Source organism: Oreochromis niloticus, unplaced genomic scaffold (assembly GCF_001858045.2).
Source record: "Oreochromis niloticus isolate F11D_XX unplaced genomic scaffold, O_niloticus_UMD_NMBU tig00000606_pilon, whole genome shotgun sequence".
NCBI classification, from domain to species: domain Eukaryota; kingdom Metazoa; phylum Chordata; class Actinopteri; order Cichliformes; family Cichlidae; genus Oreochromis; species Oreochromis niloticus.
The window spans coordinates 98,622-117,903 of record NW_020327195.1 but is presented as its reverse complement, the minus strand read 5'-3'; the positions used below and the strand labels follow the sequence as shown (position 1 = coordinate 117,903).

Sequence of the window (19,282 nt, the reverse complement as noted above, 5' to 3'; positions counted from 1 at the left end):
CTGATATGCAAGTTTGCATGAATCACCAACACAGTTGTGTTTGTTTCTAGTATAGTTATAAATAAGCTGATCAAATATCTGCTGACTGATTAGATCCAGTATCTATTACAGATGAACTGGATATCACAGCATGTTGTTAATCCGTCATATCAAACTAAACAGTGTTGCTGGTGTAAATATCCTCCAATAAAATCAGATGAGGGCTGCTGTTGCCAGGTAACGATGATGTCACACTGGATCTTCTGATCTTTAGCATCGTAGCGCTCGGAGTCTGATGTTGGCTCATGTGTTGTCAGACACCAACATGACGTTCTACTAGTCAAGGCCTCAGCTTAACCCACTGATGCTGATCACACAGACCCACTAATAGAACTGTTTGATCAGGTTTATGCAGCGTCACCATTAATGTCACATTTAATCACATTTACATTACAAGCCCACTACAACCATTATCAACATGTTAAATTACATTATACATCTGCACTGATTTAAAGTATTTTAACATGGTTCATTGTTTCCACCTTAACAGTTCATTCCTCAAATCAAACAGGATATTTGACCCTCAAAAAATGTACCAACAGGTAATTTTGCAATAAAGTATTTATTTTTCAGCTTTTCCAAGTGAAATCAAACAAGTGTGTTTAACAGTGAAACCAGAGTGGAAGCTGCTCTTATAGAGTCCAACCCAGGATAAAAGTAAGCTGAGTAGAGCAGCGTCATCAAAGTGTCGGCTCTCTGAACACGGTGCAAGATCGCCATCTGCAGGACAAAACTAGTTTTTCATTGTATGCTGCTCTGCCCTGTGATGTCTTAAGTTTATCTGGCTTAGAGCTCTAGGTTAAAGGTTCTTTGCTGTCCCTGCATCCACCTGTGCTGCTCATCTGTACGTGCAAGCCCTGTGTTTCCACTGATCTCTGATGTGTAACAAACATTAATACTTTTTCTCACTGTCAATACTCAAGATTTAGCATCATGAGGAAACTTACACTAACAAAAGCACTACAGTGTGTGTTTATATCAGTGTGCCGGTGTCCTGCATGTTACAGATATGACCCTGGCTCAACACACCTGAATCACATCTAAACCACTGAAATAGAAACACTGGCAAGATCACCCAAATTTTCCATTTCATATTAACAGTCAGTTGCTTTTTGATGCAGAAATATACATCCACAGTCTAATTTTTTTTTTCAAAGTAGTGTGTGTGTGTGTGTGTCTGTATACTACCCTGTGTCACATCTTCTTATAACTGTATTTTTTTTCTTGTCTTGTAAATGTGCCCTCAATGTAAAGTCTTTTATTTTTGTAATATTATTTTAACCTTTGTGTGATTGTACAGGATACAGCCCACACAAAATTAACAAGTGGCTTTCACATATAAACAGTAAACAGTGCTCCATGTAATACTTGGCTAGATGGCAGTAGCGTGACTCCCCAGTCAGCCTTTGGCCAGTCCAGTGTTTCTGTTTCAGTCATTTAAACATTGTGATATCCAAATACGTGATAGACCTTCCACAGAAAAACACATGACTACTTGATTTCCCTAATCCAGCGATACCAGAACTGTGTTCACTACTCCACTTTCTCTTAGCATTTCCCATGCTAGGTGTTTAGCTTGATTAATGCTCTGGCTCGGCTCTACAGCTGCTTTAAGAAAAATCAAATCTTCTTGTTTGTTCAGCAGTACTTTATCATTATTGCTGTGAAGGTAATTATACGCCTCGGTGCTCTTGTAATTATGCAGTTCCTCGCGATCAACGCCTTCAGAAAATAAAACGTAATTAATAATGTGGATGTAGCTAATAGCGGGCCATGGTTTAAAGTCTTCTACCCAATCCGGGATCAAAGCTGGAACACCTGAGGACAGGTGTGAAGAAGCAGGGAGTCAGTGCAGACAGAAAGCCTCAGAGCTTTGAAGGAGAGGCTGCAGGAGCCCAGAGCACAGACTGGATATCAAAGATGGCCTGTTTGGAGTGAGTGTATTTGGAGCAGATGGTGGAGCGCTCAGTTCCTCAGTGGATTCATGTTTCAGTCCTGGTCTTTGATGCTTTTTTGAAAGATGGACCTTGTTTCCTTCTTTCCTTCCTTTTTGTGTCCTCTGTGCTTCATCTGCTGCTCTTCACTCTGTTACTTTGGACTGATTTCACTCACACTTTGTTTCCATGGTTTCTTTGCATCACGCTGACAGCACGTGAACAACACGACATGTTTGATCTCAAAGAAGGAGCAGCATCCTCTCTCCAACCTGTTTCTCCATCTTCTACAACACCTGATTCATTCCAGTTTCTCTGCTTTCACTTTGATTCATGTCAACATGAAGCCTGAATGTCTGTGATGAACACACTATCAGCATCACTGATATGTTTCATCATTTACAAACACTTCCTGTCACTGTGGTGGTTACAGTGACATCATGCTGTTTGTGTTTTGACCTCCAGAGGGCGACAAATCAGCACAGACAGAGAGCTCCATTCAAACTTTGCTGCCATCAGTAATAATTCTTCAAATATAATCATCAGTGTTTGAGCAGTTATGATATCAGGGACAATCTAGACATGTGTGACAATACTGAACATGTCACATGACACACCTTAAACATCATGTGATCCACTCTCAGTCTGCACTTTCATTCATGACTTCAACAGGTTGAAATGAGCTTTAAAGAAACATCAGTTCATGTCCTTACATGTCAGCATGTGAACTCAGTCTGAGCAGTCAGGCGACATATTTTGAAACCAGTACATGAAGGTGTGGCCCAATCACAGTCTTCAGGTGGAGTCCTGCCTATTTTCAGGAAGCAGCTCACCTGTGTGTCTGTGTTTAGTGTCCAGGTGTGGAGTGGAGCTTGTTGTTGGTGTGTGAAGAAACTGTAAGTTTGCTTTGTTTCCTCCTTTAACAGTTTGTCTTTAGGAATTTTACTGTTTGTTCAGCTCATGTTTTTACAGCCTGCAGGTGTGTTTGATCAGAGTCCAGGTTTTTATTGTAACTGTTATTATTACTTAGTAATTTAAAATCAATATGGTATAGTGATATACACTATATATATATATATATATATATCTACACTGGAGTGTGTTATATAATACAGGGTGAGCGGGAATGGTTGTCTATCCCTGTGTGTAAGTTCTGCGACAGACTGGCGACCTGTCCAGGGTGTACCCCGCTTCTCGCCCTATGACAGCTGGGATAGGCTCCAGCGCCCCTGGAAAGGATAAGCGAATGGATGGATGGATGTTCCTTTATTTACAAAATAAGCAAACATGCTTCATCTTTATTCAGCTCAGACAGCTGCTGCTGCGTGCTCACCTACACAATTCACAACATCCATCGAGTCTCTGAAACTGTCACATGTATTTCAAAATTTAACATTGACGTGTTTCCTGAATTATGATCACGTCTTGAGAAGATGACATCCAGTTATTTGAATAGATCACTGACAGAAACATATTATTGAAGTACACACACAAACACACACTGATATTATCAGTGGGTTTTATTTATTAAAACAATTTATTTTATAAAACAGCTATCATCAGTAATCAGCTGATTACTGATGAGGTTTGTTTGCTTGTTTTGTTCAAAATATTATGATGACGTGTCTGTGCTGTTTAAGGATGTTTGTTGTTTTAATCTCGGATTAATGGGTTTTGTTCCTTGGATCTTTTACCACCATCAACAAAATTATTAAATAATAGAAGTAGTTTTCAGTTTCATTTCCTGCCTGGTTTTGTGCATTTGGAGCCTTTAGTTGCATTTAATGAAAGTCACAGTTTCGTCTGTGAAATTAGTTTTTGTACAGCAAACGCAGCGTGGCCACAAACATGATTATTAAAAAAAAAACCTGAGAGGCTTTGGTTGTTAACTGAGGAGCTTCAACATGTTGAACAGCTGCACTAAAACTGCCGTGAAAACACGTCAAACATTACACCAGTAATGATTCATGTTGCTGTAGATTCATGTTACTGTGTGTCAAACATCGTCACATGCCCACAGATTTATTGTTCAAAGACAAACAGACACACTGGAAGTGAATCCATACATTTGACTGTCACATAAAACCTGTGCATCACTCAGATTTAGATAATGTGAAGAATAGAAATATTTTACTGCTATTATTTGCGGCTATTTTTGTAATCATCATTACCATTTCATTATTAATAGTGATGTTGCATGCAGATGCATTCAGATGTTCAAATATACTGGTATTATATTAGTCTTTATTACAGGTCCAGCAAGAACCACTTCAAACTGTTAAATTGAATTTATAATCTTAAATGTTTGTATGCAGACTGCATGGTGAAAGAAAAGGCCCCACGTAAGAGTAACTCCAAAATGAGACAGGAAACACTTCTGCAAGGCATGCTTCTGCAGAAGTGAAACCGAAAGCAGAGTCTGAGTGTAAGCCAAGAGCAGGTTATTTATTATGCATTTATCTTTGACTAAGCTTTGATTATGCTTCAAGTAGTTGTATTAGATTGAAACATTTGTTTTATACATTTTACATAGAAGTCAAGATCATTACACACAGGATGGCCTTAGCCTGGTTGCTTAAGCTGAGGTCAATTAAGGTGCAGCGTGTATGTGCAGACATAAACACATACACACACACATAGGTTCAGTACATGCTGGCCTTCTGTCTGGTGGAAAGGTTATGAGGCTTAGCTGATGAAGTGAAGGGTGAAACAAAGTGCAAGCAGAAGTTGACACACACATTGTAGGTAGACTCATTTAGTTAGGTGAAAGTTTAATCATGTTTTGCTTGCAACTGCAAAATTGTGCCTGCGTAAGTGACAGGTTGTGCAGAAAGTGTGCCTGATGTTCCAGACAGATAAGCGAGCGTCCGGGGACAACAGGAAGACACCTGGGATCGAGACGAGAAGATGATCTTTTCAAACTGTGTTAAAAGTCATTGTGGTTTTGGAGTGACGTATGCTGTATTGAGACTGCCAACCTTATAAAGCCTTTGACTTCTTGTCGTAAGATAGTTCAATACTGAATCTGAACAGTATTGGCTCCGCATATGTGTATTCATTAAAATGTCGTCTAATTGCACCCGGCCGGATCAGTGGTGGTTATTTTGGATTCCTCCTCAACATCTGAACCTTAACAATAACTGTCAGATTCTGTTGAGCTGCTCAGACGAGTACAATGTGCACATTGTCGTTACCTGAAGGTTTCCTCAGAGCATAATTATTCTTCTGAAGCTGCAGCTCATAAATACTTTTTTATACTTATTCTGTACTAAAAAACACAATAATATAATATGTCTATACCTCCAAAGTTGTATCTGTAATTACTGTTTTATTTCTCTATCTACAGAAAGCTGGCTCACTTTAATCCAGTTTTTTAATAGATTAAGGTTATATAAGCTAAGATATATATATATATATATATATAAATTAATGAAAATGTTTTAATTTAAACTCATTTTAGAGCTGAAATAAAGTCTGTGGTGTGAAATAACCTGTACCTGTAGTTTGTTCCATTAGATCATTTTCTTCAGGGACACAGCAGATAAAGAGACTCTGTCACAAAATGTGAAATAAAACCATTAATATATAAATTAATATATTGAATGGAATAGATTCATTAAATATGAGATCAATTAAAAGACTTTGTTAAAATTCAGCATTGAAGCTGCTGGGTTATGTTTACAAAGAAAATCATGGTTTAGATTAAAATACAACCATAAACTTTGGTTTGTTGGTCACCATGGTGACACTCTCCTATTAAAGTGCATTACTTCTGAATTAATCACATGAACGTACAGTTTGTGTGTGCGAACACAAAACATAGTTACTGTTTCACAAACTGCTGTAGGACTTAAACATGTGTCAGGTAACTTCATTCCATCTCATCCTTCTGTGGATCCACATACATCAAAGTCCTCTTGAAACACATGCTCTTATTGTGAAAATCAGCATACTCTCCTCTCTCTTGTTTCTATCAGAGGTGGAGTTCTGACTCATTTCAGGTACCAGCTCATCTTTTCTAAGTGCCAAGTACAGCAAGCTTGGACTTGTATACTTGAAACGAATAAAGTTATGTGATGAAAAGAGATGTGGTGCCCAGAAACCTGAAGGTGGAGACAGATTCCACCCATTCTCCATTTATAATGAGAGGGGAGTGGACCTGTCAATGCCTTGTGAAGTCCATGATGAGTTCTACCTCAACCTCCACCTAGCCACGGTGGTGTCATCGGCATACTTAATCACGACATTGGTTGGGTGTGTTGGTGTACAGGGTGTACAGTAGGGGGTTGAAAATGCAGCTCTGTGGGGATCCTGTGAAAGCTGAGCTGTAGTCCATGAAGAGCATCCTGACATTGCGCTTCCTGTTCTCCAGATGGCTCAGTGCCCTGTGAAGGGTGATGACATCCTCCAGGATGTAAATAATGGTAACTGTTACTATGGCTATTGGAGATGGCGTCTGAGTTCTTAAATATAGTAATAATATTTCTGGTTTTATGGCACGTCCTGAAGCACATAAGCACATTTCCAGCTTGGAAAGCAGAACAGCAGCTCACTAAATGGATCATTTCAGTTTATTTCGAGCACACTGATGTCACTGAGCGCGATGACTTTATCAGTAGGATGACCTTTGACCTGTGAGCTGGGACTGACACTCTTTTATAGCTTTAAGAGTCAGACACAAGCTGTGATCAGTTTGTTCACTCTGATCAGTCTGAGCAGTCAGACGACATATTTCTGGAGTGATCACATGAAGGTGTGGCCTTCTCACAGTCTTCAGGTGGAGTCCCGCCTCATTTCAGGAAGCAGCTCACCTGTGTGTCCGTGTTTAGTGTCCAGGTGTGGAGTGGAGCTTGTTGTTGGTGTGTGACGAAACTGTAAGTTTGCTTTGTTTCCTCCTTTAACATTTTTACTGTTTGTTTCTGCTAATAATGTTTGGACCAGATGATCAGCTCTTATTTCAGGACAAACTTTGATAACTCTTGTGTTTGAAGACAAATCCACATGATTATAGATTATTGACTGACTGGAATCGAACACTTTGATGAACAGCTGATGTTTCATTGATTTCTCCGCAAAGCAAACTGTTTTTTTTATTTCATGGAAGAAAAATGTTATCTCTCCATTAAAGTCACACACAGCAGTGTGCTTCTGTTTCCTGTCGGTCCTTTCAAAATAAAATGACAGTAATGTTAGTTGTAATGTGCTTGATTCAGTCAGGTTATTAAGTTCATATTTCCTTGATGGATCACTGAATCCACTTGTGTTGCTGTTTGAGTCTCATCAAATCAGCCAACAGACTGCAGTGGGAGCAGCGCCCCCTTCAGGTTGCTCTAAGTGTTGCTGTGAGTCAGCAGTGATCCTGTAAGATAGATTTATGGTGGCTGTAGTGAGTTCCCCTTGTATTGTAGCCTTTAGGATAAACAGACTCCACACAAATATGTAAACACATAGCACTGACCCGACTCATCAGGATCTTGGAGATGTCGGCTTTCAGCCCCAACGGAGTGTGCTTGTACATGATGTCAGGTGAGAAAGCCGACATCTCCAAGATTCTGATGAGTCGGGTTAGACGTTTCATTATTAAAATGAAGCTAGCAAACAGCTTAGAGCCTAAAAGTAAAGTATTTGCATTTTTATATTTTAGATAGCCCCATATCCGAGCCAAGCAGCCACTAAACTAGAGCATGTAATGTTATTTTTTGACATTTATAGTTAAGATTAGGCACAGAGGAGCAATTCTACTGTTTATAAAGAACAAAAAATATATTACAAGACAATAGGAGATGAAAATATTTAAATAGCCAAATGACTTTGTCTTTTTATGTCTTTCCTATGAAAAAGAAAAGGTCACTGAGGTTTAATTTTCTAAAACTCAGAGTTGCAGTTCATATTCACTCCAGTGAAATTGAAAAAAAAAAAACCCAACCCAATTTACATTTAAACCAATATTTATTTGCTTCAAATTGTTCATTTTTCCAGTTTCACATTGAAATGGAGATACTGAAAAACACTCCGTTTTTTATTTTCTGCTGATAGAAGTTAATATCTTTATTTGATCAGTTTTACTATGCACATAAATACCATGACATCACGTTACAGATCAATTGTCATCCATTAATAAACATTAATTAAACATTATTTATTATCATTAAACATTTATTTTTATTAGCCTTTATTATTATTATTATTATTATTATTATTATTATTATTATTATTATTATGTAATGTTCCCATTTGGCCCTTGAGGAAGGCGGACACACTTTTTTCGCTCTCCCTCTACCAGATCTTTTCTGATTTGCTTCTCATGTCCTTGTCTAGTCTCGTCTACTTTTTTACTCTGGAAGAGTCACACGCTCTGTTCTCAAAAACCTAAAAGGTGAATTATGGATTTGATCAACTGTGAGCCCGAGTGTCCTGGTGGGACGTTCCCTGCCGGATACATGATTGACGGGTGGCATAACTGGAGGGTCGTGTGCCTGGTGGGATTATCAATCGAGGACATTGAAGACATCTACCCTTTTGGCACCATGATAACGGGGCTCTTGCTGTTCAGAGCTGGCTTGGCCCTGGCTTATCGAAGATTAGAGAAAAAGGTAATGGCTGTTCAAGACCCCACAAGGCTGTCTGCTATGATGGAAACAATGGGACGAGCTGTGACTTCTCAAACTTTGTTCATGCAACGCAACACGGATAAGATCTCGGAGAACCTCACGGATGTCGTGAATACTCAGATTATGCTCTTTGAGCGCAAATTTGACAACATCTTGGAGGAGCTCATGGCTCTCCAATGGGAGATTGAGAGACCAGTGATGGACATTTAGATCAACTCTAAAATTGAGGTGCATTTGTTCACACTAAAGGAAAACCACCATCATTCAGCTACCATATCGGCGCCAGCTGTGGTCTCAGGGCTGTTGGCTGAACAACAACAAATTCTCTCCCTGATAACAGAACTGTTTAGACACTTCGTCCCCATCTGGATTCCAAACTATTGCTTATCTCCAGCCAAGGTCAGATGGCGGGTCTGGGCCCAGTGCTGGATATGGCTGCAGGGCCGGATAGTTGTGTCTACATCTGCTCACGTGACAACTTTAAAGTGCTATATAAATAAATGATGATGATGATAAAGAAAAGTTTTCCCTTTTAACAGGAAGAAAACTCCAGCAACTGGTTGTGGGTGAGGGGAGGAAGCCAGGACAAAGACTCACTATGGAAGAGAGACAGAGATCAATAATAAGTAATGATTAAATGCAGACGGGTGTATAAAGATATAGTGAGTGAAAAAAAGTGTCTAAAAAGAAACACTTAGCACATCATGAGAAACCCCCCCAGCAACATACACCTTAGAGCTGGGCGATATGACCCAAAATTCATATCTCGATATTTTTTAGCTGGATGGCGATATACGATATATATCTCGATATTTATTTTCTTTAAGCCATAAGGTAAGAACAAAAAGAGAGTTTAGTCAAAGCTGTGTCCTAGATGTCACACAGGCACTTTTATTAACATACAGCGTAGATGTACATGAAGAATTTACTCTAATAAATTATCAGCGTTTATTAAATAATAATGCTCCATAAATAAAAGAACACAATGTTGTTTTTGTGCATAACAAAAAGCTCACAATTGTGCAGTCAAAATGTAAACTAAAAGATGCTGAGCATAATAACAAAGAGACAGATTTCACAGCTGCTCCCAAGTTCTACTGCATGACTGACAGCCTGCAATTTGAAATCCTCTTAACCGTGTCTCTGCACAGGAGCCATTTATGATCCTTATACACACACAATACGGTAATATTACGTTGAAGCACAGTACGTATCACTCCGCGAGGCTCCACTACGGTAGCCGTAATGCTCCGACAATCTATCAAGCGGTGCAGCTCCGTAGCTCACCAAAGTCGTACTGAAACATTTTTTGACAGATTGCTGTGCGCCGTCTAGCACATGAAAAACTGTTCGCGGTCATCAAGCACAACCAGAATTCATACATAATGCGCGTGGTCAACTTTTGAGAGAATGAAAGGATTTCAGGCTGTGCATGGTGTTAGCGTGGTTAGCTCGTTAGCGCGGTTAGCTCGTTAGCGCGGTTAGCTCTCTAACACATTGACGCCGTCCAGCCCCAAGCATGGGGCAATCCACGGTAACACGGAGATTTGCCGTGTTCATCTTGTCGTTGTCTGCAGGTGAAGCTTTGGGGGAGGAGGGGGAGTTGTTCACTGAAGGAGAGACAAGGCCCAGTAACGCAGCGTAGAGACAAAAATGGACGGAAGAGAGGCAAACTTGCGGCTCCACAAGTATAGTTATAACGTAACATAGACTATATCGATATAAACGATATTGTCACATCTTATATCTCGTATGAAAATATATCGATATTTTTAAAAAACTCGATATATCGCCCAGCACTAATACACCTATTGCATTCTAAGGAGCTTAGAAAGATTTTTCCCGTTAAAACTATAGAGAAATAATTAGAGTGAAGCTTTGAACTCTGCAGATCCTCTTGGAGTCTTGGATCAGCTGAAAAGTTTAAAGATAAACTGTCTGAATATTAATGGACTGAAGCTTCCAGTCACAGTGAATCAGTGTGTGTCAGTGAACGCATCGTGTGTGCTTCAGGCTCCATCTAGTGGACTGATAGTAGAGCAGCTGATGGCAGCTTCCTCTGCCTCACACTGCTGTCTGACTGCATTCAGCTGACACTGAGATGAAGCAGGAAAGAAGCAGCTGATATTTGGACAGCACACATGATGGAAAGGAGGATTTCAGTTGATGTGCACATGAATGATTTGTGTTTCCTCTGCAGGTGAAGGTAGAAAGTGTGTGTGAGCTGAATTGAGCAGCATGGATCAGTGTGAGGACAGAGAGGAGGGAGTCCCTCCCTCTAAAAGCACTCTGTGTGGGGAACATGAGAGCCAGACCAAAGCTCAGAGGTGAGATGACCATCTCTAACTGTCCATGACTCTTCTCCATGTCACAGCTCAGCACTCACATCACTGCTCCATCATTATTCACAGGAACCCACCTGGACCTCCACCCAGCTCTGTGTCCTTACAGAGTGTATATATATGTATATGTGTATATATATATGTATATGTGTGTATATATATAGATATATATATATATATATATATATATATATATATATATATATATATATATATACATATATATACACATATATATACATACATATATATATATATACACATATATATACATACATATATATATATACACATATATATACATACATATATATATATACACATATATATATATATATATCTCACTTAACTATTAGCCAAAATTCATTCTTTCACTCTCACTTGCACACATACATTCTTCTCTCACACACACATATATTTTCACTCTCACATACATACATTTTCGTTTATGCATTCCTACATTTTGCTCTGAATAACATGCATTCAATATGCATTTAATCTGACAAATAATATATGTATGTAAGAAGAGAACGCATACATGTCTGAAGAAAATATATGTATGCAAGAGAGTAATGTATGTGAATGAAGGAGTTTGGTGGAAACGGAAGGCAGGGGGTCTGTACCGCTGTGATTGGCTGAGAAGCACGCGCGGGTCACTTTCAAGTGTCTGACAGTATGGAGGGGGGAGAAGAAACTCGAGTTCTTCAGCAAGCTATCGGGGTGTTAAGAAATATTTTATCATCTCCTGAAACGGTCACGTCGTTGTCACTTGATCGAGATGGGACGGGCTCAACTTTTGTTTCACGTGCGCTCAGAATAGTGGCACAAAAATAACGCCATAGTGACCCAGAAAGAGTAATATTTCAAACTCCACCACTCTGTGCTCCTCTGCCACTGCCTTGTTTGAGTTTTGGACGAAATGGAATCTGGGATTCGTCATTTCGAGCTGATTGGAGACCAGAACAGCCAATGAGATATTTTTGCATCCAAGTCTGTGATTGGCTGGTTTTGTGGCACACAGAATAACGCCATAGGTCACAAAATAAACTTTTAAGATATTTTCATGCGAGAATGGTGCTGTGTAAACTTCAAATATCTGCTTGATTCATCAAGACATCACATGTTTCCATAAGCGCTCTAATGTTTTCGGAGATGCCTGTTACCCACCAGCTGACCGTATAGCTGGACTGGCCATGGGCATACTGGGCATTTGCCTGGTGGGCCGATGGTGATTTTTCATTTTTATGTTTGTTTGTTTTTGTAACGGTATAAACAGTGAAAGGTGGTGGATTAGCCAATTGCTCATGATTAACTCTGGGCTGGACCAATTACAATACATCCGTATTGAGAGGAAAAGGAACGCGATTCGCCCCGTACATCAGCTAGAATGAAAAAAGAGACAAAGCTGGATTTATTCTGTTTTTACGTTGCACAGCTGCCTTTTCTCCCCTCATTCTCTCCCTCTCCTTTTGCTACTTCAATCATGAAACCGATCAATGATCAGCTGATCGTCTCTCTTGTTTGTTTATCTCCCACTTTGCGCCAGAAAGAGGAAACCAGCGGATGTCACGCTAAACAACAGCAGCACGTTCAAGCTTGATCAGCTGTTGTTAGAATTTATTTTAAATTAGTTTCTAGTATCAGCTGATGTTTGCTGGAGCCACAGCTGTAAAAGCTGCTGCTCTCGATCAAGTGACACCGATGTGACCGTTTCAGGAGATGATAAAATATTTCTTAACACCCCGATAGCTTGCTGAAGAACTCAAGTTTCTTCTCCCCCCTCAATGCTGTCAGACACTTGAAAGTGACCCGCGCGTGCTTCTCAGCCAATCACAGCGGCACAGACCCCCAACCTTCCGTTTCCACTATACTCTTTCATTCACATACATTATTCTCTTGCATACATATATTTTCTTCAGACATGTATGCGTTCTCTTCTTACATACATATATTATTTGTCAGATTAAATGCATATTGAATGCATGTAAATGAGAGCAAAATGTAGGAATGCATAAATGAAAATATATGTGTGTGAGAGAAGAATGTATGTGTGTGAGAGTGAAAGAATGAATTTTGGCTTGTACGGCCCCTCATACTTAACAGTGAGGAGCAGTCAGGCTGCAGGTTTCTACCTGTTCATGTTTCCACAGTAGAATCACTTTGAAGTGTCTTTGTGCTGGTTTCATCTTTGATTTGTTTTTCATAAACACTCAGAGAAAGATCACGTGTGTCTTCATCAGGATAGGATCTGTGTTGGTGTGTGGGGTGTTAGCCTCAGGTTTATGTTGTTAAATGGTCATTCTGAGACAGTGTTTCAGCTCATTTTACATAGTAACATGACTGTCACAGCCTTTTAAGTTTCAGAACAGAAAAATAGTCCAAGAAAAAGGCCGTGGGTGGCAACAAGTGGTTTGTTTTAGAACGTTCTTCTGACGTGATTCTTTGAAAATATATGGTGTTTATTTCATGGTAAACTATAAACAAAAAATTAACTCAATGAGTTCTTATTATTACTACTTAAACATAAATTTAAACATAAAAAAGTTAACTTAATCTGATTTGACAAGTTCAAAATGTGGTCAAAAAATTCCACCACATTCGCACAACATGCTCTTATTAATGGGAGGGAACAAAATATACCAAACTAATCACTTTTCCAAAAGTAAAATTAATTAGAAATTTACATAGCAAAACTAGGTGAGTATATTCTCACTGTTTTAAAGAAAAAAACAGATGTTATGTTATGATTCATAAAAGTAGTCACAACAATGACAGTAATGTAATGGGTAGTATAATGAATGTTTTTCTCCTTGGAGTAATTAAGTAATGTACTGAATTACTTTTAATTAAAGTCTTCTGTGCAATATGTGTGATAATGACTTTGAGTAATGACCCAACACTGATCACTACAAAGAAGGAATACCTCCAACATGCACAAACATTTGACCCACAACATGCAGTTAATGTGCACAAATGTCTCTGATATGCTCCAACGGGGTCATAGAACTGAACTCACTATTTGAAGTTAGTTAACAGAAGTTAACAGAAATTAGTTAACAGAAATAATTCTGCACTGACGTTATAATCAGTGTTGATTCTGGTGTTTGTGAGCTGAGAGGAAATAAAAATGAATTTGTAACAAAAATCAGTTTTGTCCAGTTTTCCTGTAAAAAGCTGAACTCTAATCTAAGAGGATGTTACTGACAGGTGTGAGTACAAGAAAATAATTATTAGAATATAATGTGTTAAATTTGTTTAGATCAGATGAATAGGAAAGGATTTGTCTCTGTGTTTCAGTTTGGTTTAGCTGTGACCCGAGAGTGTGTAACTGTTTAGAGAGAAAGGAATTTATTGACACTGGGGGTCTGCTGTCATAAAAGGGGACAGGAAGCTACAGTTGGGGGTTGCTGATGCTGATGCTTGTACCTTTAATAAAAACTCATAATTGCCATAACTTAGAAGTAGGCTTGCAGGAGACTCTCCACCTGATCTGTAAATGTAAAACAACAAGAGGCCAATGGCCCAGTGGATGCAGAGTGGGAGTCTCAGTGTTTGTAATCTGTGTTAAGGTTCAAAAGTTGGAGAAAAGGAGTACGGAGGGCTCACAAGCAAATAACAACTCTGGTCCAGAAGATGTGATCAAAGCAAAGATTTATTGATTACACGCGTGGAGTCCGAAGCTGGGCAAAGTCAGCAATCGAACTGAACTTACAATAATTAGACAAAGGTTTTATATGGGTACAACAACAAAGCCCCCTCTCTTGCAAAAAACAGACACCATACAGCTTACGTCAATCTAAACCACAAAATGTTCCTGCTAACTTTAACATAGTTTTTAAGAACATTACGTCTCATCTCCATCCCGGTGTCGCACCATGAGCGCCTCCTTATCTCCCCGAACATCAGGTGCACTTCCTGTAAGCATCTGACAATATGCCGGCACAATTTGCAATTGCAGCAAAAACACATCTTCACTTCTTACCTACCAAAATAGATCTATTATGGTGTGTACGTGTGTGTGTGTGTGTGTGTGAGTGTGTGTGTGTATGTGGGTGCCTGCTGTGTAGGCTATGTATGTGTCATGACCTCGTCTGCACCCCAGCTCACCTCACACCTCTCGTCTTAGCCAGACATAAGGCCTGCGCTCATACACAGCTGAACTCTGTGTGATTTCTAGGCTAAATGTCACACTCAAATGATGATACTCAAACCATGAAAGAAACTTACTTAACCTGAACATAAATGAAACTTAAGACTTACTCAAAAAGATATAAGGTGTAAATAATAAAAACTTAAATCTTAGCTCTAAAGGATATAAGTAATAAAAGATAAAAATAACTCCAGGCATATGTCATGTCAGCAGGTGTGTTGCGATTCCTTTCAGAGCTCCTGTGCTCCTCACCGTGTATTGGCTGATCATTAACGCCGGCCAAGAGTTTCTGACCCTCAGTTGACCAGGAGCCACAGCTCTTTAATATGCTCAAATGCAATCATGTGTAAAAGATTAAAATCATTTTCATAACAAAAGTTCTCTCTTCTCAGATCTGCCAATATGTTTGCTCGTCTCTACTACAGTTTAATCATTGAAAATTACACTGATCAGCATACTTTGTGGAAATTACAGATTACATAATGGCAAAAGCATTTTTCAGACCCCTCATCTGTTAACTCTGTTTTGTATGTTGTGTAGAGGAATTTGGTTTAACTTGGGTGAGATTACTTTTATGAACCCCAGGAAGTCACGTATACAGAGACACACACAAACAGTGCTTTGACTGTTACGACGCACCCACACTTACATGCACATTCACTCACGTGCACAGACATACACACAGGTACGTGCACACAGTCATTCACGTGCTCGTGCAAATAGACACAGACACAGAGTTTGCAGCACACCGGGGGGATTTATGATGGGGCCGCTTCTATAAAGCTGGCTGTGACTAACAAAGGGGTGAAGATTTTGCAGAGGGACACCGGCCTCGTCTTCCCTTCTAGAAGTGCATGCTTAAATGAAGATGAAATAAAGATGAATAAAGATTTTTTTAAAATGACTACTGAGTTCCGGTGCCATCTCTGGATCCCTCGACGAATAAAAGAACCGGGGTAAAATTGTTTTGCAACACAGGAAACAGCTGCATTATCTGCAGTCTGTGTGATCACAGCTGCTTCAATCATGTTTGTGCCTGCAGAGGTCAGAGGTCACAGTCTGCAGGATCCAGCTGTCCGTCTGCGAGGATTGACTGCTCCAAACCTCAACCTCCAGACATCAGTGCTGAACCTGGACCAACGAGGTCAGAGAGCTGTGATGACTCCTTTACATGTTTGTGTTTCCTGGATAAATCTGACCTGAAACATCCTCAGATTGTTACAAAGATTCATTAAAAAAAAAAAAAAACGATATTGGCTAAGCTTAGAGTGAATCTCCATGAATAAATGTAAGTCAGTATTCAGTTCAGTTCAATTTTATTTATACAGCTCAAATCACAATAATGACTGCATTAGAGTATTTTATATCATAAGGTAGATCGTACAATAATACATACAGAGGAAAAACCCAACAATCATATGACCCCCTATGAGCAAGCACTTTGGCGACAGTGGGAAGGAAAAACTCCCTTTAAACAGGAAGAAACCTCCGACAGAACCAGGCTCAGGGAGGGGCGGGGCCATCTGCTGCGACCGGTTGGGGTAAAAGCAGGAAAACAGGATAAAGACATGCTGTGGAAGAGAGACAGAGATTAATAACAGATATGATTCGATGCAGAGAGGTCTATTAACACATAGTGAGTGAGAAAGGTGACTGGAAAGGAAAAACTCAATGCATCATGGGAATCCCCGGCAGCCTACGTCTATTGCAGCATAACTAAGGGAGGATTCAGGGTCACCTGGTCCAGCCCTAACTATATGCTTTAGCAAAAAGGAAAGTTTGAAGTCTAATCTTGAAAGTAGAGATAGTGTCTGTCTCCTGAATCCAAAATGATAACATGTTGTTTGAGGTCAAAAAGACTTCAGTCCCAAAGAGACATGAAATATCTCCTGCTGTTGTTTTAGATATCACAGCAGCTGACAAACCATTACAGGACAGAAGCAGTTTAAAAAAAAAGTGAAGAGCAGCAACAACACACAGCTCAAAGTTCAATACTAATGCACACAGTCAGGATAATTATTCATAAACTTAATTTTGATTTTTTTGTTTTTTCAATTTAATGAAGTTTCAAAGTTTCTTGTAAGCTTTGGAACATCAGCCCTGGCATCAAAACTGACTAAAAATTACCAATATTCTCTTAATCTTAGATCTTAAAACTTGACAAAGTTGATTCAGATTACGTTATTTTAACGGAAACTACTGGATCTTTATCCTGTGCTTGAACTAATTCTTCATGGTTCCTCCACAGAGTGGACCAGCAGAGCTCAGAGGTTCCCAGTGGTCAGTCTGCCCAGCAGCATCAAACACAGCTGCACTCCATATTTATGGTCTGTACATGTACAACAACGACTTTACATCTATTCTGTTCACAGTCATCTCCATGCTGCTCTTTGTAGACCAGTGGATTGTCAGTGTGTCCAACATGGATCTGATGTTTGGCTCCATGATTTCAGTCTGATTGGCTCATTCATAAATATTCTGTTCCAGCTGCTGGAGGACAACATCATCACTTTTGTGAAGAACGAGCTGAAGAAGATCCAGAAGGTTCTGAGTCCAGATTACCCAGAATGCTTAGAGAGACAGAGGGAAGATGATGATCAGAGGAGAAGCAGAGAGGCATTCATGAAGATCACACTGAATTTCCTGAGGAGAATGAAGCAGGAGGAGCTGGCCAACCATCTGCAGAGTAAGAAGATTTCTATAAAGTTTCTAGCTACTTAAAAAATAAACTATTGTTTTAAGAGATGGACCAAAATGTAACCAAATATATGCGCTTTAAAAAGATGTGGCATAATGTTCTGTATTTTGTTTACAGAGAATTTTCCTACAGTATGCCAACGTAAGGTAAAATTGACACTGCAAAAGAAGTTCCAGTGTGTGTTTGAGGGCATCGCTAAAGCAGGAAACCCAACCCTTCTGAATCAGATCTACACAGAGCTCTACATCACAGAGGGAGGGACTGCAGAGGTCAATGATGAACATGAGGTCAGACAGATTGAAACAGCATCCAGGAAACCAGACAGACCAGAAACAACAATCAGACAAGAAGACATCTTTAAAGCCTCACCTGGAAGAGATGAACCAATCAGAACAGTGCTGACAAAGGGAGTGGCTGGCATTGGGAAAACAGTCCTAACACAGAAATACACCCTGGACTGGGCTGAAGACAAAGCCAACCAGGACATCCAGTTCATATTTCCATTCACTTTCAGAGAGCTGAATGTGCTGAAAGAGGAAAAGTTCAGCTTGGTGGAACTTGTTCATCACTTCTTTACTGAAACCAAAGAAGCAGGAATCTGCAGCTTTGAAGACTTCCAGGTTGTGTTCATCTTTGATGGTCTGGATGAGTGTCGACTTCCTCTGGACTTCAACAAAACTACAATCCTAACTGACCCTAGAAAGTCCACCTCAGTGGATGTGCTGCTGATAAACCTCATCAGGGGGAAACTGCTTCCCTCTGCTCACCTCTGGATAACCACACGGCCTGCAGCAGCCAATCAGATCCCTCCTGACTGTGTTGGCATGGTGACAGAGATCAGAGGATTCACTGATCTACAGCAAAAGAAGTACTTCAGGAAGAGATTCAGAGATAAGAAGCAAGCCAGCAAGATTATCTCCCACATCAAGACATCACGAAGCCTCCACATTATGTGCCAGATCCCAGTCTTCTGCTGGATCACTGCTACAGTTCTGGAGGATGTGGTGAAAACCAGAAAGAGAGGACAGCTGCCCAAGACCCTGACTGAGATGTACATCCACTTCCTGGTGGTTCAGGCCAAAGTGAAGGAGGTCAAGTATGATGGAGGAGCTGAGACAGATCCACACTGGAGTCCAGAGAGCAGGAAGATGATTAAGTCTCTGGGAAAACTGGCTTTTGATCAGCTGCAGAAAGGAAACCTGATCTTCTATGAATCAGACCTGACAGAGTGTGGCATCGATATCAGAGCAGCCTCAGTGTACTCAGGAGTGTTCACACAGATCTTTAAAGAGGAGAGAGGACAGTACCAGGACAAGGTGTTCTGCTTCATCCATCTGAGTGTTCAGGAGTTTCTGGCTGCTCTTCATGTCCACATGATCTTCATCAAGTTTGGAATCAATCTGCTGGAAGAACAACAACCAACCTTCCAGAAGTCTGAAACAAGAGAATCTGTAGAGAAACACTTCTACCAGAGTGCTGTGAGGAAGGCCTTACAGAGTCCAAATGGA

General features: G+C 39.9%; 1 long non-coding RNA gene across 2 annotated transcripts; it reads left to right on the top strand.

Moving 5' to 3' along the window:
- Positions 1-2,510: 2,510 nt before the first annotated feature.
- Positions 2,511-17,382, top strand: LOC112844626 (uncharacterized). 2 transcript variants are annotated; one of them, XR_003217367.1, is made up of 3 exons: positions 2,511-2,869; positions 16,119-16,220; positions 17,325-17,382. It is a non-coding gene; the product is annotated as an uncharacterized LOC112844626 (long non-coding RNA). The 2 variants fall into 2 exon arrangements; XR_003217366.1 differs by lacking the exon at positions 2,511-2,869 and adding an exon at positions 10,850-10,911.
- Positions 17,383-19,282: the final 1,900 nt, after the last annotated feature.